The following is a 23,605-nucleotide window of genomic DNA, read 5'->3' as shown; positions in this document are numbered from 1 at the left end:
TGCCACCAGCCATTTAAGCGATTCTATGCAGTTTGTATACAAAAATATCAATTTTAGCCTTTTTCCAATTAAAATGGAATTAAAAACTATTTATTTAGCATAATATTCAAATTGATGCAGAAACACAGTCACGCAAACATATGTGAACGTTGGAATTGAAATTAAATTATATACATATGTATATATGCTTGTGGTTGCTTTCGAATGAGGATATGCGCAGAAAATATATTTTTAGGAAACCCTAATAATCGTTCAATTTAATAAAATGCATAAAGAGTTGTTTTAGTAGCATTCCCGGCAGCTGTTGCTCTCAGGAAGCCACTTATGATGAGTGCTGGGTTTTACTGCCAAAAATCATCGTATTTGATTTTCATATTACTTGTTTCTAAACATAAATTATACTCGATGACCGAACGTTCCAAAGCATTTGTTAATTCAAAGCTTAAATCCAAAGCTTATAACTGTTTGCTAAGTGAAATTGTATCCCTTTATTTTACAGAGATGTCTCGTATTTAGATTGACATGGAAGACCTGCTAATCATATCTGGTATATTCACCGATTTATGCCGTGAAAAGTCAACAAACAGAAAATCATTATATTAAATATACTTTATGTCCAAGGGAACGTATGAATCTCTTTTATAGATTTTTAGCCTCAAATCTCGCTGTTATGTTAACACTCATGTTTGATTTCTTAAAAATATGTGCTCGAGGAAAATGGAGAAACAAAAATTACACAAAATATAAGATTAACTAATATGAAGATTTGAGAAAGAGACTGATTAGAGAGCAATATAGTTTTGATCTAATTTCGTTGAGTTTTGTGTTGATATACATAGGTATGTTTATTTAGTTAACGTCAAGCTGTGAATGGCAATTCGTGGATACAAAGTCCGTATTTCTATTCAAACTTCAACTTATTTTTTTTTTATTTATAATGAACTTTAATGTACCAAATATGTATCATTTTGGTGCACCACTTTTTTCCATTTTTCTCTAGAGACATTATTCCATCAGTGTAAAAGTTTTCTGGTTTCTCGACGAAAAACTGCGACAAGAAATTTTCACTTCTCTTGAAGTCAACTTTACTCCATTAAGGGAGTTCTCCATTGGCCGAAACAAATGGTAGTCCGAAGAGGCAAGATCGGGGATATATGATGGATGCATCAAAACTTCACAGCCACGCTCTCCCAGTTTTTGCCGAGTCATCAAAGATGTGTGTGGTCTAGCGTTGTTCTGTTGATCAGTTCTGGTCGTTTTTCTTCGATTGCTTGCTTCAATTTCATCAGTTGTTAACAGTAAAATGTAGAATCAATCATTCGACCATGCGGGAGCAGTTCATAGTGGATGATTCCTTTCCAATCCCACCAAACGCACAGCATAATCTTTCCAAACGTCAATCCTGGCTTTGCGACCATTTGTTGCGCCTCACAATGTTGGACCATGATCTTTTTCGCACATTATTGTCGTATTTGATCCACTTTTCGTCTCCTGTTATCATTCGCTTCGGAAATGGTTCGATTTCATTTCGTTTCAGCAAAAAATCGCTGATGTTAATTCGGTCCATTAAATTTTTCGTAGACATTTCATGTGATACCCAAACATCGAGCTTCTTTTTGTAGCCAGCCTTTTTTAAATGGTTCAAAACCGTTTGATGCTGAATGTTAAGTTCCTTATCGGAGCCATGACTGCGTATGTGATGGTTCTGGTCAATTTTTTCCATAATTTCATCGACTTTTTCAGCGATAGGTCGACCAGAGCGAGGTGAAAAATTTCCACAACGGGCGAGTTTCTTCATAATTTTCACTAATTTTTTTCAACTTTCCCAAATTTAGTATTTTTGTTTGGTTAAATGAAGTTTAAAATCTCACTTTTCCAACACTATATTGTATGACACAATGTCATTGTGAGCACTGGAGATATACGACTGCTACGACATCTGTTGACAAAATACGAAAGGACTTTTTCGACTACCCAATACTTTAAACAATTAAGCTACCACAATAAGATTAAGTACAGTCACTGAAATTTCGTTCTTAGCCAGCTTTGCAAACAATCTATGCAAGAGTCCATATATTGCATAAAAGCATATATTAATGCATAAGAAAATAGATATAAGCTTACACTAATTATAACTAGAAAATGTGACATAAGCTAAACGCTCCCCAAAGCAAACATATTTAACATACTTACTTATTATATATGTACATACGTACATGTACATAAATATGTATATTGGTTTCAGTGCAGTTGTTAGCGGCTAAATCCGTCCAGGTCAAGCACCTGCGTATTTGTATTACACCAAAAGACACTGAGCAGGTAAGCGATGTAGCTCGGCCAAGCCAGGTTGCTAGCGCATAAATACAAATTAATTAATACCTTTCCGATGTGTTAAACAAATATTTCACCCTATACTTACGGCATAAATAAGTAATTTTTCCGACTAATTAACATCCCAATAGCCAAGAAAATCCCTGCCAAACATTAAGCTTTTCTTGTCTATTTTTATTACTATTGATAGCTGTGAAAGCTTACAAACATACACACATATGTACATACAAGTGTAGGTGTATGTTTGCATAAACTTTTGCATGGAACTGGGGATTGTAGACCACATACAAGACTGTGTGTTTATGTGTGTGCGTTCAACTGTGTGCGCATTTTGCCTTTCTTTATGCCTAAAGCGGCTTTGACAGCACAAATGAATCACCACAGGAAGTCACAAGAATTCTTCCTTTGAACCAGCAGCCAAGCACGCCTAAATACACCTAGAATTACAGCTAAGTCGATTGTGAGGAATTGAGCATATTGGCGCACATATGTGTGTGTGTGTGTGGGTATACACATGTGTCCGTAGATTGACACAGTGACGAATGAAAGCACCGCGCCACATTTCCGCGCGTATTTATTTATTTATTTGAGATCGCAAGTTGTTTATTCATATGAACATACATACATATAAAGATACATAATTATGTGCGGCGCATTAAAGCAGCCAAAGCACAAATATAAATTAAACATCAAAGCGAGTGAGTGCCAACGAAAAACAGGTGAGCAAATAAAACCGAAACGGTGAGCTCACAACAAAACAGGCAGAGCGCTAGGCAGCAAGGAGCTAGCCTTAAGCAAGCAGGATCCAAATATTCGACAGTTCGGCACAAACAGCGTGGCATCACGTCACAAGCGCCAGCATTAGCCGCTACTGAGGTGACATTGTCTGCCCGCCACCCCCGACTTAGTGTCGTCGGGCAGCTGAGGTGGAAATGTCCTTCCGAGGAATGTCAATATTTAACACAATGCTTGGACACCTGAAAATTTGCTGAATATTTACGAATGTGCGTTGCGTGTGTGTATGCCTTTGCCTGAATGTGAAAGTTTATTTCACTTGGTGCACCCTGTGTCTCTGTGCAAATTGTGCATATACCATACAAACACATGCGCCGCGTACAAGAGGCCACTCACTTTGCAAAACCGGAGAGCGTTTCGTTAAGTTTTTTCAAGCGCATGTGTTTAACGCGAGCGTGTAGCGAGAGCGCGAGTCGCAGAGCGCTCGTGAGTTGTGTTGAAGCAAGATTTGGTGGTGAGCGCGGAGACTAGACTTCAGCTGGAAGTCGTTGAGCACCAAGTGGAAGCAAACTTCGATTGGCTGCAACACATGTTGTTGGTTACAACATACATATTATTATATTATGCAACAATGTTGTGGTACACATGTTTCTCAACATTTTTATATGCGTTGAATACTCACAGGAATAATTTGTAGCTTGGCATGTATTGTTCTTTTGGGCACTCTTGCCACATGTTGCACGGCACGTATAACAATATGCTACACCTCGACTACTTTTAGAGAAAGTTTCAAGGTCCATAGACTACTTCAAGCTGATATTAAAGATATACTTTATTTTCGATATTCGCTTCAAATCTTTACATACAAGTCGTTTACATTTAGTAATGTCTAAGTGAATGAAATGCGCGTCCGGGCCGTTTTAAGTACTCCCTACTCAATTTTTGTCACATTTTTTCTGCTTGCACGCTTTGCTCAATTGGCTGTTATGCGACAGTTAGAGTGTTTACCTACACATATTTGCTTTGTCATGATAAATGGTTTTCTCGCTAATGTGTATCGATTTTTCATAATACATACATACATATGTGTATATTCGCGCTGTATGCACCATTAGCATTTTTGCTTACCGGAAGTGATAATGAAGACACTCGCTTCATAATTAGTATATCACGGAAGCAGAAGTGTGTTGATCATAAAAAAATAAGTGTAAGAGGAAATCGAAAACAAAAGGTACATATGAAAACGTATGTTTTCGAGAAATAAACTTCGACTAATACCCTAGAATTCTTGCTATAGAAAAAAGTTTTTGTTTTTTTATTTTATGTCATAAATTCTACTACTTTTTACAGTAGTAGAGTTTGCGATATCAGCCTTAATGTAGGCAACACCAAAAATGGTTGTAGTATAAAAATTAATATAGGTATAAGTTATATTGGAAAATTGAATTTTTGGGGAAAAGAATTTGCAACACATTGCTGCAGAGTACTGAGTCCCCTGAAAATTGTGGACTCGGGAGGAGTTATTTCGGATCTCACCGCTGCTCTTCTTCACTGGATATAACCAGAGGCAATTTTTTCGAACGAATTGAAAAGTCTTTACTTTCTAGCCGATTCTTTAATGTTTAACCTTTGATTTGCTCCTATGATATGCAAAACGGTTTTTTTCGACTTCATAGTACAGTCAACAGGTCGAAGAAATATTGCTCTAATGTCAGCTAATAAACAATGGCTGACTTGAATTATAGTTTCTGGCAGCCTTGTTACAATCTCGAAATCTAATCGGCATGATGCGAATACGAAAATACTAGAAACTCCCTTTTAGGGACGCAATTTTACTCTCTATGAAGTAAAAAACCACGTCTACACAATTTTTGATGCCTGAGCCACGTTTAGTCAAGGGCTTATAGGGTTTCACGCCTTCAAGAAAAAAGTATTGTCTTACATGATTCAAACTTATTTCTAGAATATGGTGCTAAGTTCTCAAATTGATCCAAATATTGGGTATTCGAAAAAGTCTTTTCGTTGCAGTCGTATATCTACAGTGCTACCATGTAGTGTTCGAAAGGTGAGAATTTAAGTTTCATTTAGCCAAAAAAAATTGAGTTCGGGGAAGTTGAAAAAAGATACAGCTGTCCAAAAAGGACTTTAAAGGCGTTTTTCTAGGAACTCGGTGTTCGAGAATTCTAGCGAAAAATATAATTTTCTCTTTTTTGGTTTTTACTTCGTCGAATAGCTAGTTAATGGTCTTAATTAAAGCACATACTTTTTTCTTTGAAAATATAAAGCCTCTCACCCCCACCTGAATTTTAAATTTACATCGTAAATCCAAGAAGCTTACATAATTTTACTAGTTAGCAGCATGTGAAACATAATTCTTAGAAATGAAGAAAAAACATGGGGAGGGACATTTCCTTGAAGACAGAAACTATAAAAAAATTTACGGTGCTTCGAAGCAAATAAAGGGTTGAAAATAGAATGCATTAAAGGAAATTACATAATGCACAGGCGTAAAAAGCGAATAATTTAATACTTTTATGTGTGTTATGTTCGGTTAAAAGCATTTGCGTCATGTGGGCAAAAGCTTTTATATAAATAGTAAATGCTCAGATTTGTAGATATGTGGGGCTCCACATTAACACATGTTCCTATTTATATACTTATATGCATATTTTTTTATATATGTGTGTGTATTTTGAATTAACGTCACTATCAACTGGCGCATTTACAAGTCATGAAAACATTTCCTAACTAGTTTAGTAGAGAAGCCGCTTCTAACTCCTTTGCAGGCACACCTATGGCAGATTAAAGTTGGTTGCTGTCGAGAGAAGTTCACCTTGAGTGACAAGGCTTGCTAAGAAGTCACAGCTCTGCATTCCTGTGAAATCGATATACACCTTCTAATAACTGTCAATTATCCAAAAGAGTTGGAACGCACGACAGAAACATATGTATTCGCTCAAGGAGTGCGTATTTGACGGAAAACATGTGACATGTGAAAGGTAGATATGTATATGCCGTCGCATGGTTTGTATATAATTCAATCTCAGCTCCAAGGTCATGTGTGCGTTTTATTTGATTTCAGCTGCAGTTTCGTATCACTGTGTATATGTATCAAGAAATATAAATACGAATAAAAACGCTATATGGGCTTGTGGGTCGTTTAAGCTGCTTGCTTCGCTGGCGTTGCAATAAATACTAGTCTCTTAGTGTTGCTGCCAGCATTCGGCTTGTAAGAACAATAAAATCATCTAAATTGATTTGATCACGTTCGCAAGCTTTGTTCCACTTATGGCTCATTTCGGACAACTTGCGCTGCGGCAGGGCTAACTCCCCGAAGTGCGCGTGTGTGCCGGCCCAGGAACCGCGTCGTAAAATCAGGCGGCCGAGAAGAACGGCTGCCAGACAACAAAAATGAAATAAGATATAAGCAAAAGCAACAACAGATTGTGTGGCGCAATCTCGGCTGTGCACTGCCGATGATGTAATATCGCGCCATAAAATAATAGCATACATGCAGGCGCGGACGAGTGGGCGCGAATACAAAGCACCGTTCCGCTTACGTGTTTGTGGCATGTGTGTGTGTGTGTGAAGACGACGTGTTTACATGGTCGATATGCTTGCATAGTTGCTTCAGTAGCGCCGTTAAGTTGCGCAACCGCTGGCTGAAGCGCCTTGAAGTATGCTTTAAACAAATGCCTTGCAGTGTACAACTGGCGTGTGGTTGCTAACGGCGATTGGCTGTGATTTCGCTCGAAAACGTGCGAATGTGCCAGTGTTCTTTATTAATGCACACGCTTGGATTCGCAGGCAAGACAATGCCATGGTTTATACTTAAACGGAGTACACCTTTATCTCCACGTAACTTATTAATGGCTTTGTATGGAAAGCATGAAGAGAAAAATTAACCGAAATTATTAGATTTATAGTACAATATGAGGAGCATATGTATTCCGAAGAAGCTTTGCTTAATCATCACAGCCCACGAAGTATTCATACGGCCGCATGTAAATACCCGAATGATTAAGGTGAACGTAATCCCTTAGATAAACGTCGCAGCTGCACATTGTGATTAACTATATTCGAGAAAATAACTCACCGAAAGCAAAAGCGAGAAAAACTTGCTGCATCCACCTCCCCTTAGCGCTCACAGGCGTATTTTGTAGGCGTTTATGTGACCTCATTTGGGCTCATTAATTATGACTGAAAGCAAAAACGTACGCACTAAACCTATTTCTCACGCTTAAAAGCAAATATATTTACATAACGACAGTGATGAACTCTTACGTAACTGTATATTGCGACAACAAGTGCGAGTGTGTGCGAATATTAGTTGAGAACTGATTTGTAAGGAAGCAAAATATTTACGAAAATTCAGCGACAGTTTTCGGTGCCACTGTGGACACCTTCCCTCTTACTTTCTGCCACGATGTTGGGTTATAATGGTCAGTGAGGCATTGAACCGCCCTAATGTATAAAGATAGTTCTTAGCTTTAGCACAATATCTATGCCAAGATGTTCTTAAATCGTGTGCAGAAGTAATTTCCATTAACACCGAAGAAAACTTTTGATTCACGTTCGTAGATATCCTTAAAGCCGGCCGCTGGAGGAAAGGGCATGAAGCCAAATGCAAATACGCACAGTGGCATAAGTCAGTCGTCTATGAGATGACAGTGTGAAGATAGGTTCACATATAAATAAGGAATTCAACTAGAAGAGAGAGAGAGAGAATGTGTTTGCGAAACGAGAGCCAAAAAGGTTAAGTTGGGCTAACGAAGGATATTCATCAGCTCGATGTGTGTGTGCCCATTGGAAAAAAATTTCAAGCTGACAGCGACATGAATATGTGCTGTTGACAGCTTTCAACAGCTTCTAAATTTAAGGACAGTATTTCAGCTTTTGCCTATTATATAAATAATTGTATGAGTGAACTTAACTGAAAATCATGGATAATTAAATTAAAACTGCTGGCTTCCTCATTTTGCTTAATTATTTACATTCCTCTCTTACCGAGTGTTAGAATGCAGAATATACATAAACTACAAAGTTGTGTAGATAGAAATTACCTTATCCTTGTCAGTATAGTGAAATTAATTATACTTGTTGACAAACATAAATTGTTAAGTTGCATTCTATTAAGTTGACTAAGTTGAATATAAATATAATAGAATAATAGACAGCGATTTTGCTTATTCTTTAAGAGTTCTTGAAGAGCTAAAGCCTTTTTCCAACTACATTTCTAATGAATATGAAATGTCTTTGGTTTCGTTGTTGAACGCGAGGTCTCATTTGGACAATTTTATACTTAATTATGCTGTATTACATACCAATCTCCCACTAAAGCGTCCAAAAATCAGCTAATATAAAGTTTTTTTTTTAGAAAATTAGAAAAAAAACATTTAATTATATTTCCAGGACTTTATTTTCTGTGAGGTTTATGTATGTTGAAACGTTTTTGCTCCAATTTTTAATCTGAAACATGACCTAAGACTATTAAAATTTTATGTAGTATAAGCAGATCACTCCATTTGCCAATCCACTTGGAGGAAGAGGACTTCATACAGACAATGAGATGTGAATATCTTTTAATTTTATATATATTCTTATTTCATGTAAAGAATTTTTTAGTTAATATTTTACACCTTTGCTTACTTTATTAGCGTTTTAATAAAGTTAGCTTATGTTCTCCGGAGAGAGTGTAGTTTCTCAACGGTGAAACAGTTTTTCAAATGCGTCAGATTGTTTCGGAACCTATTCATTTGAACAATAAAATCTCTTGTCTGTATAATATTATTATAAATTAGCTTGAGAAAGCTAATCTACCACAAACGATAAAATTTTACAGAAAATATACACAATTTTCCTAAAACTTAAATAAATCGATATAGAATATCCAACGGAGTGGTGGTCTTCTCCTGCTTCCTCTGGCGAGTACTGTGTCGAATATTTTCAGAGCTGGAGTGATGTCTGCCGACTCAACAGATGATGTCAATGTCCATGCCTCTTCATCATGTAACAGGAAAGTAGTGATGAGTGACTTGTAGAGTTTGGCCTTTACTCGTCGGAAGAGGACTTTACTTTTTGATTGCCTACCCAATTCAGAGTAGTGCCTGTTGTCAAGAGTGATTTTGCGAGGGATTTCAAGGCTGATATTGTTGTTGGTGTTGATGCTGATTCTAAGATAAACGAAATTATCTACGATTTTAATGTTATAACTGTCAACAGTTGTTTGATGACAGGAGATATTTTGTCTCGCACTTGTCCACTACCAGACCCATTCGTTTTGCTTTCTTATCCTTATCTATTCAGATCTTCAGCTCGAGTTATTTTCTCCAAGAGTAGATTGAGGTAGTCGTACGATAAGGAGTCACCATGTTTGCAAACTCGTTTGGTATCAAACGGCTCTGAGAGGTCCTTCCCGATGGCGCACTGTGAAGATCTGGTCGATTGTAGATTTTTCAGGTCTAAAGCCACACTGATAAGGTCAAATCAGTTTATTGCCAGTAAGCTTCAGTCTTTCACACAATACGCTCCATAAGGCTTTATTTGCGTTATTAAGGAGCCTTATCCCACGGTAGTTTGCGCAGATTGTGAGATATTGGCCCCCTTTTTGTGGATTGGGCAGAGTACACTTAGGTTCCAATCGTCGGTTACGCTGCCCTGTCGCTGTGTTGTTCTTCAGGCTAGTAATTGCTATTCGAACCTCATCATAGTCGGGCAATGGGACATCTATTCCATCGTCATCTATTGGGGAATCAGTTTCGCTATCTCCAGATGTTACACTTTCACTGCCATTCAGCAGGATGGAGAAGTATTCCCTCCATAACTTCAGTACGCTTTCAATATCAGTCATCGATAACCGCTTTGGGTCCTTTAAGAGTGCGGTCTTGAAAGCTTTCATTAGTCGCTTCATCTTCTCGTAGAACTTTCGAATGGTACTCCTATAGGCCAGTTTCTCAAGCTGAGGGAATTACCTTATCCACTGTAAATAAGAAAGTAGTAAAAACAAGGTTAAACTTTCTTAATGGGAATTGAAATATAAAATTTATATATTGTTTCATCATTTAAATAATAAAGTTGATCCATTAATAGGGAAAAATTGTTAATTTTTTTTTTTTAAATTTCAATAAGGTGGTGATTTCGTAATTCTAGTCTATCCATAGTTTAATGACACAAGTGGCGATTCAAACCAAAGAATAAAACTTCTGAAGCTAAGTTATTAATATCACAATCACATGTGAACAAACTGTGAATAAACCCTACATCTTGCGTGAAGAAAGTGGCCAGTGGTCCCTCTGTGCCTCACTTTTCACACCTTATTTAGTTCAAGACGATTTATAGCTTAGATATGAGCTGTGATTCTTTAGTAGATTAGTCGTTAACTTCAATTGAGGTTTGACTGGGTTACAAAATCTTTCTTGCCACGACCTTGCTCTTCGGAGAACATTTATGTGGTATTGAGTAAAAACTTGACATTTTAAGAGTCAAATTTATGTTTATACTAAATCAATTCGCCGTCTATCGCAAAGGTACATAGGTCGAAGATACATCCATAGTGTCGTATTTCGTTTATCGATTGTGTAAGCTCTGTTTAGTCGAAAGAAGCAAGTATTTGCTTTATTGGCACAATACGAACATTTCTACGAAGCTATACATACTAATTTTCAAAATACCGAATCTGGAGCTCAAAGTCAGCCAATCGATTTTTGGGCCTCATTTTCAGCAACTAAGGTGTGAGGACTTAATTCGCATGTATGTGTGGTGGCATGTACATAAACACTTCATAGTCGTGGTCGGGTCTAAGTGCGCTGCGCTGTAGGCCTAACTCATACCTTCGGCCATGCTGTGCATCAAATTGCACTGACATGTGAAGAAATAAATCTTCTGGGCAAATTTCCTGTGCTCAACACCGTCAATTATTTGAAGCAACATTATGCCGCTGCCAAATAGCAAAAACAAGTGCCCGTTGTTGTTGTAGGCCTGTTGTGCCAAAAGTCGTCAGTTGTTGGTTTTGCTTTTACCTGTATTTATTTATTTATTTATTTGTGGTGTTTTTGCTGTTTTTGTTGTTTTTGGACGAATTTAAAAGCATCATCGGCCATAAATTATCGCCCAAACGAAGTGAAAATGAGGCACTGCCATGGAATTAAATGTCTGCGTGAGTATGTATAAACATGCTACTTGCCACACACGTACATACATACATGCACATACAGACATATATGTGGTATGTGTTACATATTTACTTGTAGTCGTATAAGCGCGAAGGCAGGTAGCAATAACTCACACGAGCAAAGCTGGCAGAAATCGAAGTGCAAAATGTTGTTGCAACAGTGAGTCAGCAGGCAAGTGCGCCTATACATACACACATGCCTGTGTGTGCAATCAATAGCTGGAGAACAACAACAACAACAACAGTGGGGCATAAAATGGAAACAACAGCGAAAGAGTATCAATTCCCCGATGAAAGCGAGTGTGTGTCGCTGGCGGTGGCACAGATTGCCGGTTCGCGTGCGCCGCGCTGTGGCAGCATGGCTGGAGGGAATGGCGGGTCTATCCGCAGGTACCCCTGCCAAGTCAGCTCACAGCAACAGCAACAAATACACACACAGCAAAGCTATGGGCAACAAAGCAGCCACAACAAACAAATCAGTAGCAGCAACAATCGTACAACAAAACATAAAAAAAAAACAATGCTATGTGTCTTGCTTTCATCCATGCTGCGCGGGGTCTGCAGGGTGTGTGAGTGTGTTTATGCGCGGATTCGCTGATTGCGTCGGAGATAAACATTTCATATGAAATTGGTAGCTGGCGAAATGAGATATTTTGGCGCGCTTAATTGCGGAATTTAAATTGCCACCACCGACAGCCGCGGCAACAACAACAGCAACGGTTAGAGCACCAGTGTTGTGAATGGCAACGGCCACCGGTGCATTGGCTGGCTTGCCATACGCCGCGGCGATTATCTGTCGTTCTCTGCGAAGCAATTCAATCGTTAGTCTCTTGATGCCACCATTAATATTTGCAAAATTTGCAGAACGTCTGTACCGATCTGCCACATACGAGCATATGTGTGGCATGATTGTGCGTCTTTGCCGCCGTTTGTAATTGGCGTAATATAAAGCCCAGATAATTGTCTCAGTTTTGACAAAGTTTGCGTTGCCAAACCAATCTCCTTTGACTTTTCACCGAAATAATGATTTTTTTTTGTACAGTTATAATTGAAACTGGCGGCGCATCACCTGAGTTCCCTTTTGCTTTCGGTGACTGAAATTAGATTTTGCTACATCAGACCGGGCTCCCAAAGTCGGTTTATTCTGTTGCCCAGATTTCTGATCAGTCTACCTGACACTGTAGCGCTCTGTCTTCAACTTCTTAACCGTCCGTTAGCCGTCACATGTTTTCTATGAAGTTCTCTAGTGTTGAGTGGGGTTCTCTGAACTCCCCATATAGTTATCGAGGTTCCCTTTTCCGAGCTGACAATTCGGCCTCATATTGCAACACTTTCTACCACACTAGGTCGGCAGACTCCTGCCCACCTATTCTAACTCTAGGTTCTTTGCGTGGAGTAGTCCGGATTCCATGAAAATTTCTGCAAATCTCTATGCGGATTACAGTTTTGTTGCTTTAGCTTATGACACCTCTTTCGATACACTGTTCGATCCCTTCTCTCTCGTCCGTTTATTTATTTTTATTTGTCTTAATAGCCATGTCTTAAGGAGCTCAAATCAGAACCATCATCATTATCTGGGAGACGTAGTTAGCTGCTAGAGCTTTAAAGGTACAGAAATTGTCTTGGCGTTAGAACACCGTCCTTCTCTGCTGGTTATTACCTCCCCCAAGTTTAGTAACGGAATAGTTTTTTCCAGAGTTTGATCAAATCCTACTAAAGTTCTAAACAAAGTCCGTATCATTCAATAGTCAATGTTTCATAGAAGTCTTGTATATCAAGTCGGTGTATTTGGGGTTTAAGCTTAATCTGCGACTTTTACCATGACAGTAAAGTCTAAGTAACCGGAACGGACCTGTATTTTTATCCGGCCAAGGACTGTCAACTCGGCACCATTCTTCCAAATTACTTCGCGAATGTTTTCTGCGGGTACAGCCACAAAAACCGTCACAACATCACAACACCAACGGATGACTCTGGGCGAGAAAGTAGAAAAAAACATTTAAGTTTGATCAGAGCATTGAAGAAACAGGTCACAAAGACTACAAACAAAAAATTTCCTTGCATAACTACCCACTTATGACCGACATCAACAGGGGATAAATGGCAAAATTCCTGCATAGATAAAAGCCGAAGTGAGTGAAACGAGAGGGAAAAACAAAATTTATGCAAGAAAGCCGGGTTATCTCGGCGCTGGTCAGTCATGATTAAGAATTCGAAGATATGTTTTGCGGAAACTGTGGAAGCCACTTTGGACACAACAGACACACAGATCAATAGCAATTGGCAACATCAGTTGGATGAGCGATCAAATATGCATTTATACATTTATACGATACCTACGAGCAGACGTTTTTTCTGTGCTTGAAAAAGTTGATTTCTGTTTCTTTAAAAGCAAAAGGCAACAGCTGCATTAAAAGCCAGCAACGCCACAGGCAACTTATTGACAGTTGGGGATCGCGGACAATGGAGCGAAACGATCACACCAAGTCCACGCCAAGGGATATCCAGACAAAACCGCATTACGATTGTCGGCCCGAGGCGACGGTGGATGTGGTCTGCAGCACTGAGACCAAGCAGCGGCGGCAAGACGACAAAAGGAAGTGCAAATAACGAAAGGCACTAAGAAAGACACTTTGTCGATTGGCAGTTGGCAGTGTCGGCGACATAATGTTGGCAATTTTCAAGGCAACAATGATGCAAAATGCAAGTTGCCGTGCGGCAGGGGCAACAACGAACAACAGACAACAATCAAACGACTAAAAGTAAACAAGAAACGGCACTAAATTGCCCGTGTTTGTGGGGCAGCGCGCTGCGGCTGGACGCATGACTTTGTTTTACGCTTGTGTACCTGTGCGCTTGCGCACGCATGTGGACATGGATCGCAGGCATGACTCCGCGCTGCGCCAATGATGCATGGCTAAAGCAAAGGCAAACAGCGTCGAACTCGTAAAAAATGTGCGGAGCCGGGCAGCGTCGAATGGCGATTAAATTGGCTTCACTTTCATGTTTTTGTTTTCGGTTTTATTTATTCTTTGTTATTGTGGTTTTTATGTATGTGCGCTGGTAGCTTTCGGTCGCTGTTTGTTGTTTCATTATTGCATTCGTCGTCTCTCTTGTCAATCGTTTACAAGATGAATGCGTTTGCAGCCGTGTTGGCATTAAAATCGCATATCATTGGGCCATCAGCGATATTTCATGGCACTCAACGCACACCGAAGGGCTTTTTAAGGCATTTTATTGTCTTTGTTTTTGCTTTGTTTATACAGTGACTCTGCTACCAGCTACTGCGCATCAATTGTATGCTGATGCCCCTCGTATGGAGTGATGCATTGAGAGATGCTGAAGACTACATATAGAGAGATAATATTCTGAAGAATCTTGTTTTATAGTTTAGGTTCTGATAGAAAAAAATTGCGATTCTTACTCAGATAAGTGCGTAATATAATATAAACCAGAAATAGTGATAAGCGTATTAGTTTTTCTTCTTATTAAGCAAAGTAATCAATATTTCGATAAGTGTTCTCATCTGGGACCTGTGCTGATCTTTCTGCAACTATATTTTCAAGATTTGGCGATCTTGTATTTGTTTGATTTGTTAAAACGGTGCGATCCACAAATACAGTTTTGACTATGTTGAGCATTTTGTTTCCATGGTGTGCGATGGATACTGAATCTGCTTCTGATTGGAAGAATACCCAGGCCACGCGTGTAAGATCTAAGATTTTCAGGGCGATTAACCATTCTCGCTGAGCGATTAATGCTTGTTATAGCAGAATGAGTTTGCCGTGTTCACTGTTCTAAGAACATGCCACGTTGAGATTTGCTTATTCTAACCGAGCGAATTTAAGTCTTTAAACTAGATCGCAGAGATCAATCTTAACGGCATTTTCTTCGAGCACATACCTTCGAGGTATTTTTGGTTGGGGCGGAATCGCTGGAGAAAAGGCACAGTAAGCTTTTTCCCGGACGGATCGATGCTCAAAGGTATGAGTGGAGAGGGAGTCTTCTGTCTGGAGCTCTCAATCAATACTTCCTTTCAAACCACTAGAGTGTCGGTCAGGCAGAAGTAACAGCTTTTAAGATAGCAAAAAATGTTCTCCTTCCGATAAGCTTGCAAGAAAAAACACCCACACCCAAATCCCCTTAGGATGGGAACGAGCTGATGTTCGCTTGTCATGTGCAATCGGGCGCTGGATCTATGAGCCTCGCATGAGCTCAGGAATCGTTGGCAAAAACCTTCAGACCCAGAGTGGAAGGTCCATGGAACTACTAGTTCTTAGTAAGGTGAATATGGCCGCAATGATTGGCGTCTATCTAGCTGGACCTGCTGTGAGGCAAAATTTTTTGGAGGATTTAACTTTTCAAAGTTGACATACCAGCAGGGTTGAGACTTGTAGACTTATTACTGTTAGATTACCAAGAAGTTCTATGTTCCATACTCAGAATAAACCTATTTTATATATCTAGCGATTGATTAATTTTAGTTTTCCGTTCACCTTTTACGCACCTAATCGGAAGACATATTTTTTTAGTTACACATACACACACACATGCACATTTCCCTTGCAAGCATGTAGACGTTGCAATTGAATTTAATCATCTGCTAATTGGATTTGCTTGCAGCATATTTGCATTGTTCCGGAAATAATTTAAAACTTGAAATTGGATTTGTGGCTGTGCTTCTAATTTATCGCTTTATTGCACTGCCAGCGTCATGGCAACGAAATGGCGCCATGGCGAAATGGAGAAACGGCGCTGACAATTGCAACTGTTATTGACGACAAATTCGAAAATGTAACGAGCACGTGCAACACACATATGCGCATAAGCAATAATAGCAGGGCAGAGCGGCGAGCGGCAAGCGAGTGTAATAATTCCAGCGGTGTGGCAACACTACTTATCGCTTAACGCGAGCCAATTTCAGTTCAATAATTTCCTGATTGTTTCTCGTCGCTCATCAAATGCTGCCATTGAGTTCTGTGCCCTCGAGCGCTGCAAGCGTTGCACGTCGCTGCCATAATTTCCATCACATCCGCTTTTTTATTTCTACTTTTCATTTCGAGCGCAAACAAATTTCCACTTGCTTAGATATGTACATGTAGAGTACCTGTGTCTGCTGCCGCACTCGTTCATTGACCAGCGCGCACTGCTGTGATAGTGTTGCTATTGTTGTAAGCTCTGTTTTGCTTTCATTTTTTAATTTACCCAGTTATTTTTCATGCTATGCTTATTGGAAAATGTGATTTTATTACTTTGACTGCTTCGGTGGCGCTGCTGCTGCGTCTCTATTCCCCGGCGAGTGGACGTGTTGATTGTATTGTCTGCTCATTGCCCTGGCTACGGCCATCTCGTACTCGCATTTGCATGTTTATTCGGCTATGTGAATGGCACTCGAACGAATTTGTGCAGCGCTCCGCTGTGAGTATTTCATTTTGACGATTTTCTAATTTGATTTTCATATTTTCATATTTTCACATTTCATCAACATCAGCATCGGCAGCGTTGCCACACAATTTTACATCTCCATATGAACATATATTACTTGTATGTCGGTAAATATGTATTTCTACTTATTATTATTTCGGCCGCGGGGCGAGAGAATTGTGCATTGACACAGCGCAGCGAGCTGTGTGTACGTTGCCCTCCGGTGTTGGGAACTCCCCAGGCAAATCAGGTTTTGATCTTTCAATTCAACTACAACTCGAGACTATTTCAATTATTTTATACATACCTACATATTTGTATGTATAAAAGTTATAGTTCGCTTTGATTGATTTGGGGTTTGATTGGATCTCCTCCTTAATTTAAGGAAAATGGAAAATTTTCGTAAACGTACCCCGGTACAGGTTAGTGAGAGCAATACTTATAACTCTTGCATTTGCATGAGTTCTTGTGCAGCCACTATGACCTGGCTCAGCTTATATTTTTTTGATATTCGAAACCATTTATTCCTTCCTACAAGGTTTAATGTTGACGAGACTTATTCTGTCTAAAGAGTCGAATAAAGAGTCTACAATTTGCCTTTCTCCCTTTACTTCTTTATTTTAATCTCTCAGCAGTAACCATCCGATTGGTGATGAGAGGATCTGTTAAGATTGAGGTATATAATGAAGCCTTTTAAGGTGCTGGCCCACTGCAAGTAGATTTCAAGCAGAGGTCTTCGGAAACTCCAAAGCAAACATGTACGTAGACAACAAAACAGCAATCAAGGTAGCAACCTCGTGTCGCATATTGGCCAAAAGTGTCTTAAGAAGCAGGGCAGAAGTGGAGACTGTTGCCAGAAACCAGTCCACAAAGGCAGACATGCCAATGATATAGTTAACGAGATAGCAAGAATGGTGTATGGCTGTCATCCGATAACATGAACGAAATTGGTAGATACATGCATTGTCTTTCCGATGAACTGAATAAGAACAAGGTAAGGCGGTTCAAAAGTCGATGAAATGATCTATCGATATGCACAAAGTTCCTGCTCACTCTTGATAGAAGAAACTGTAGGAACATGATTGGAGACTCATTGTTCATAGACTGGTGGCGGCATACGCCTGCATAATAGGACTGACAGATCGAGATGACTGCAGGAAATGCCAAGAATAAAATACGCGTGAAACAATGGAGCGTCTCTTGTGCACTTGTCCTGTACTAGCAAGGCAACGCTTCAAACACTTGGGAACCCCACAGTATAAAAACGTCGAAGAGGTGTCAATAGTGAAGCCACAAAATCTATCTAATCTGCGAATTTCAACAAACTCTGGTATTCTGTATGAAGACCACTTCTTATGAACAATATAATGACACTCCATATGGCGTCGTGGCTCACGAGTCTACCAGACTAACCTCATCATACGGAAAATAGCAGGACTAAACTAGTTAAAAATTCTTTCAACAATTTTACTGGCATCCTTTACTGCCATCCTAACAATAGTTGTCGTAAACTCGAGTATCTTATTTGCATAAGTGCCATCCCCGTACTTGCATGCTCAACAAACTCTTACAAAAATATGCACACCCATACTCATCAGATTATATATTTGTGTAAGCGATATTTCCCCATGCCATCCTCCTTCTCTTTGTAAATTTTAATTTATTTAAAATTTGCTAATCTGTTATGAACCCCACATAATGCTTCCTGAAAATGCAAAACAAAAATGGACGAAAGTACGAGGATGTGCTGGTACACAAGCAGACTTAACCGCACATACGGTTGTCGAAGGGCAGTGAAGTTGAGCCGAAGGCTCCTGGCGTTGGCACGATATAATTGAATTTATCAACTTCGGTACACAGATAACGAGTGTTTCTGGCCACAGAGCCATATGTAGATTAATATTTTTATGATTTTGAATATACAAATGTCCTTTAAGGGAAGTACGCGTAGCTGCTGGATCGTCCATGAAGGTTGAGTTTCTATAAGAGTAAGCTTGAAATGCGGTAAAATGAGTATCTTCAGCTTCAACTAACTCAACTACTCTTTCGTTTTAGATATATTTCCTAAACTCGATCTAGAGTAGAATTGAGAGTTATTAGCCATGTCTCACCACGGGATTGAGAAATTCTGCTGTTTCGACGGAATCAGAACAAATAGAAAGGAGATGAGATATATGAAAATAATAAAGCTTTTAAGATTTAAGAGGCGACATTTTGAATTCCTTGCTATAGATTTGCTGATAAAATATGCAACGACTGTACCGTTAATCTTATGTTTGTTCGTAAGTCTGTCCGTATGTAACCAAGTGTCACAGCGTAAGTGCGGACTAAACCCGTTTGCTCATTTAAGCACAGAAGATCTATCAGTTCGATGGCTCGCAGGCGTGTGAGGGCATCAATGATTCGGAAATCTGATTTAATTTAATAAAATGGCGAATCGGGTTTTAGCGTCTTGTGTGCTTTGCGTTCATTTTAATGCTTTTCATGCCCACAAATGTGCGAATAACAACGGGTTGTGGAGTTTTCACAACAGCAACAACTGGAAATGTATCAATCGTGTATTTTTTATTACTACTTTTTCTATTTTTGGCTTTGTTTTTATTCAAGTGACCATCAGTTGTGTTTTTTTATTCATAAATTTTGGGCTTTTGCAAATGTCTGAAGTGGATTTGGCTGCAAAATAACGACCTATCACCCGCACGTTTCATGTGCCTTGCCCGTTCCCACGTTCCAGCGAGCTCAGTGCGCTTGGCTGACACAGTTCGAACCCTCTGGCCGGTCGGGTTGCCTGTCAAGCGCTGACATGCTCGTCGTCGTCATGGTCTCCATGGATTTCGGCTGGAAATTCATAAAAGGATGGCATGCATAATCTACATAGAAAAGGCAGAAATGGTACACAATAAAGGGATGTTATGACATCTCTTATTACGAATTTTCGAATTTCCACTCCGCTCTTCGGGGAGGTTGATGATTCTTGTGCAAATGAGGCAAGCTACATTTTTACTCCTTTAAACTGGCTGGCATTTATCCACATGCCCACACATACCGACACACACACACACACAGTCGAAATGCGGCATTTGCATGGGAAATGTGGGCCCTCAACTCGGTTGGGTTGGGCTGTGAGTCGGTTGTGAATAATGTGCAAAGATAACCGAATGATTTGATTTTGCCAAAGTGGAATCGAAATGAACAGTTGCAGAAAATTGTTAATGGCAACACAAACATGCAGAAAAGGGGTTTCTCCACTGTAGATTGTTAATTTGAGTGAAACGAACTTGGGGTTCATAAATAAGCATGGAAATGGGCTAAATGAAAAAAGATATACACGAGCATGTGCGGCAAATATATTTACATAAATACAAAGTCCCAAATAGGCATTGATTTTGGATTTCTAACAGAGTTATTGTAAAATAAGTTAAGCGATGTTCTGGACTTGATTCAAAAATTTTAATCCAATATACAAGTTCTACCAACAAGAATGACATTGCCAAATTTATATAAAACACTAAAAATTTAACAAAATGTTTGCTAATGGCCATCACGGCTCAGCCTTGATATCTCCACCCGTTCACGTCTATTTGCGATGATCAAGTGCAGCATTTCGGCTGGCAGTTTGGCTACAGTCCGCTTAATGTTGTTTTCGAACTTCTCAAGCGTTGCTAGTTGATTGACGTAAACCTTTGATTTAACGTACATGTAAAAAGAAAAATCAAGAGGCGTTAAATCAAAGGATTTTGGCGGCCACTTGATTGGGCCATTTCTTAAAATTAACGAGTCGCTAAAATGTGTCCATGTTTAGACATGAAACATGAAGTGGCACACCGTCTTGTTGGAAATAGAGATGGCTTCGATTTCATTAAATTCCATGGAAATACATGTCGGTAAACATCGTCTTACAAATGCGTTTTCTGAACCGGACGAAAATTTGTCGCCCCCCGATAATGACAATTCTGTTTGTCAGCGAAGCCATTAAGCCAAAAACAGGCCTCATCTGAGAAGACCGTGCTTTACGTGAGGAGCTCTTACAGTAACCGCTGGAGGACATAAATATGTCTAATAATTGGGTACTTTAAAAGCAATATACCAAAGTGAAACGCGATATGATGGCAAACCTGCTGAACGTACTCACAAAATTTGACACAAATCCGTAAGCAAATATGGGCGCCACCAGCTGTCAAAGTCACGTCATGGCTATTGGCAGTCGTTCTTTCTTTGCACTATTCGTCGCCAATTCGAGATACCAAGTGTAGTCAAATCCTTCACCACTTGATCTTTCCAACGAAGTGGAGGTCTTCCTCTTCCTCTGCGTCCTCCGGTGGGTCGGCTACCCCGTCGAATACTCTCCGGAATGGAATGTTGTCATCCATTCAGACGGCAGGACCAAGCCAACTTAGCCGCTGTCTTTTAATTCGCTGAACTGTGTCAATGCGGTATTAGCCGTAGCCAATGTGCAAAGGACCATAAATCCTCCGCAGAACTTTTCTCTCGAAAACTTTTAACACCGACTCATCAGATGTTGTCATCGTCCATACTTCTGCAGTTGTAGCAGGACACGGATGATGAGTGACGTGTAGAATTTGGTCTTGGCTCATGCGGCAGCTTCCGTAGAGATGATTACGCTTCAATTTCCATGTCATATCAAAGAACCCATGATTCCTCACCAGTTGGGATCTTCCGAAACAGATCTGGGTCGTTGCGAACTGAGTCCAACATCTCTTGAGCAATGTTGATGCGGCGCTGTTTCTGGTCGCAAGTGAGCAGTTACAGTTGTATACATAAGGACCGATTTAGAAATACAAAATTGTAGACACTCCAACAAGCACAAACAGAAAATCGTGCATGCTGCCATTGGCATCGGGCATATCTTGTAAAGTTGGAGTTTAACAAACCGACAGCAGCGCATGCGTGCTTCCACATATGCATAACGTGGACGTGTTGCATTGCAAGGCTTCGGCAAAATATTCCAAAAGCTGTCAGTGAGCTTACTATGTGTGTTGGAATTTGTAACTGTTTGTGTATGTGTGCGTGTGTGTTGCTGGCGACTGTGATGCGGCGCTCGTACGAAATTTGAATTTTAATCTGCACACACTGCAATTTTATTTATTTATCACAAAAATAAATCGGACCTAACCAAGTGCTTACTGTTGTTGTTGCTACTGCAGCAATAGCAAGGAGAAAAAAATGCCCATACTCGAGGAAAATCAAAACAAAACATCAAAATAAAGTTATTTACAACTGTGCATGCATGTAAGCAAGTGTGCATGTGTGTGTGTGTGTGTCATAGTGATAGCGAACAGCAGCGGGTGGCGCTGCAGAGTGCTGCAGGCGGACGGACGCATGCATAGGCTTCCTGCTTCATCCTTCCTACACGCTTTCCGGCAGCAATCTCGACTGCGCTCTGCCAGCGCCGCTGCAGCACGACAAGAATACGAAATCTGAATTCTTCTGTACGAAACACACTGTCAGCTGCACGAGCGACGGAGCGCCTGGATGAGGGCTGCAGCAGCGCCAAATATGCTTGCAACAAACTGTGCATTCATACATATTCATGCATGCATATTGTTAAATCATACATAAATGCTGGCTGCGCGCACATGTGTGCGTGTCTGTGTGTGTATTGCTGTGTTCACAAATTTGTCTGCAGTTTATCGAAAATTCCGTTTTGCTTAGAGTGCTTTGGCCATACTTTTATTGAAATTTTATAATTTCCTGTGAGTGCACAGATCCTTTAAGGCACGAAATACCCGCTCCACACACACATACCTACGATGGTGTATATGTATTTATGCTGCAATCGAAATTCATTCCAATTCTTGCAGCAAATCAGTTAAGTATATTGCCAGAAAATTGGAAGTTTGCTGCACAAGTTCACTCAAAAACACAAACAAAAATGTATTGACTGGCATAGCGCTCAAATACACATATAAATATACATATGTCAATATATGCACACATATACATATATCTTTAATTAAAGTAAATACAAAACATTTCACAATCTTGAAAATAATTAATATTTTATTCAATTTTCAGCCGTGTTATTTGTTAATATTTGTGCAAATACTCGCTCACACAGGGTGCTTTGGCAGGTAAGTGCCATTAAACTCTCAATTTAAACCAAAATATTATTATTACGACAATGTGTTTGTTTTTTTGTTTGTTGTAAGCATAACAAAAGTTTAGTAGAGCTTGTTTAGCCCGAAAGATTTCCTGCAGGGCACAGCACTTATTTCGTAATTAAATTCGTGTTATTATGCCAAATCTTCTCGGAAACTTAAAACACAACATTTTCCTTTGTAGAGGATTTGCATTCATTTCAAAGCACCCTCCGCTTATGTAATTTTCGTAGGCAAAATATTTGTTTAAGTCGCACGCACGCTTTCCGTTATGTATTAGCAGATTTATTACGCACTGTCAGTTCATTAATATTCCTCTGTAGGGATAGAACATAGAATATCTGGCGTGCCTGCATGCCTATGCTTGTGTAGTGGCAGCAACACTTAAATGGAAATTCTCATTTTGTTGCACATCCTGTTTGGATAAAATTTTAATCTCCTGTTGCATGCACAAATGCAGATATTTTCAGAAATTGCAACATTTACCATATGTAAATAGACATCATTTTGCTTACCAATGCACCCAGTAGGAAATTCGCAATGAATGCAAATTCATCACTTGTAGCTAACGTAGACACCGCTTACGCGTGTATAGCTGAGTTAACAACAGCGCGTCAGTCGTTTCTCCTTTTCGCTGTTAGGCGCCAAAAAGGAAATTCCATTTTTTTTTCATTCATTCGGACAACATAACCTCGCCAGAATAGCCGCTGTCTTTTAATTCGCTGAGCTTCGTCAATGCCCTCGTATATCTCATACAGCTCAGGTTAATGATATCGATGCCAACGGCGTACGGCAGCAGTTGTACAGCTCGAATTATTTTCTATAA

General features: G+C 39.6%; 1 protein-coding gene across 1 annotated transcript in view; it reads left to right on the top strand.

Moving 5' to 3' along the window:
• The window catches only part of LOC120769437 (V-type proton ATPase catalytic subunit A-like), a 260,519-nt gene extending 237,767 nt beyond the window's left edge, over nucleotides 1-22,752 (top strand). The window contains exon 6 of the mRNA XM_040096419.1: nucleotides 22,697-22,752. The gene's annotated coding sequence lies outside the window, so the exon portion shown is untranslated. The remainder of the gene's footprint in view (nucleotides 1-22,696) is intronic.
• The last annotated feature ends 853 nt before the right edge of the window (nucleotides 22,753-23,605 follow it).

Source organism: Bactrocera tryoni, chromosome 2, assembly GCF_016617805.1.
Source record: "Bactrocera tryoni isolate S06 chromosome 2, CSIRO_BtryS06_freeze2, whole genome shotgun sequence".
Lineage (NCBI taxonomy): Eukaryota > Metazoa > Arthropoda > Insecta > Diptera > Tephritidae > Bactrocera > Bactrocera tryoni.
The sequence above is the reverse complement of the archived record's forward strand: the minus strand, read 5'-3'. Positions and strand labels throughout refer to the sequence as shown.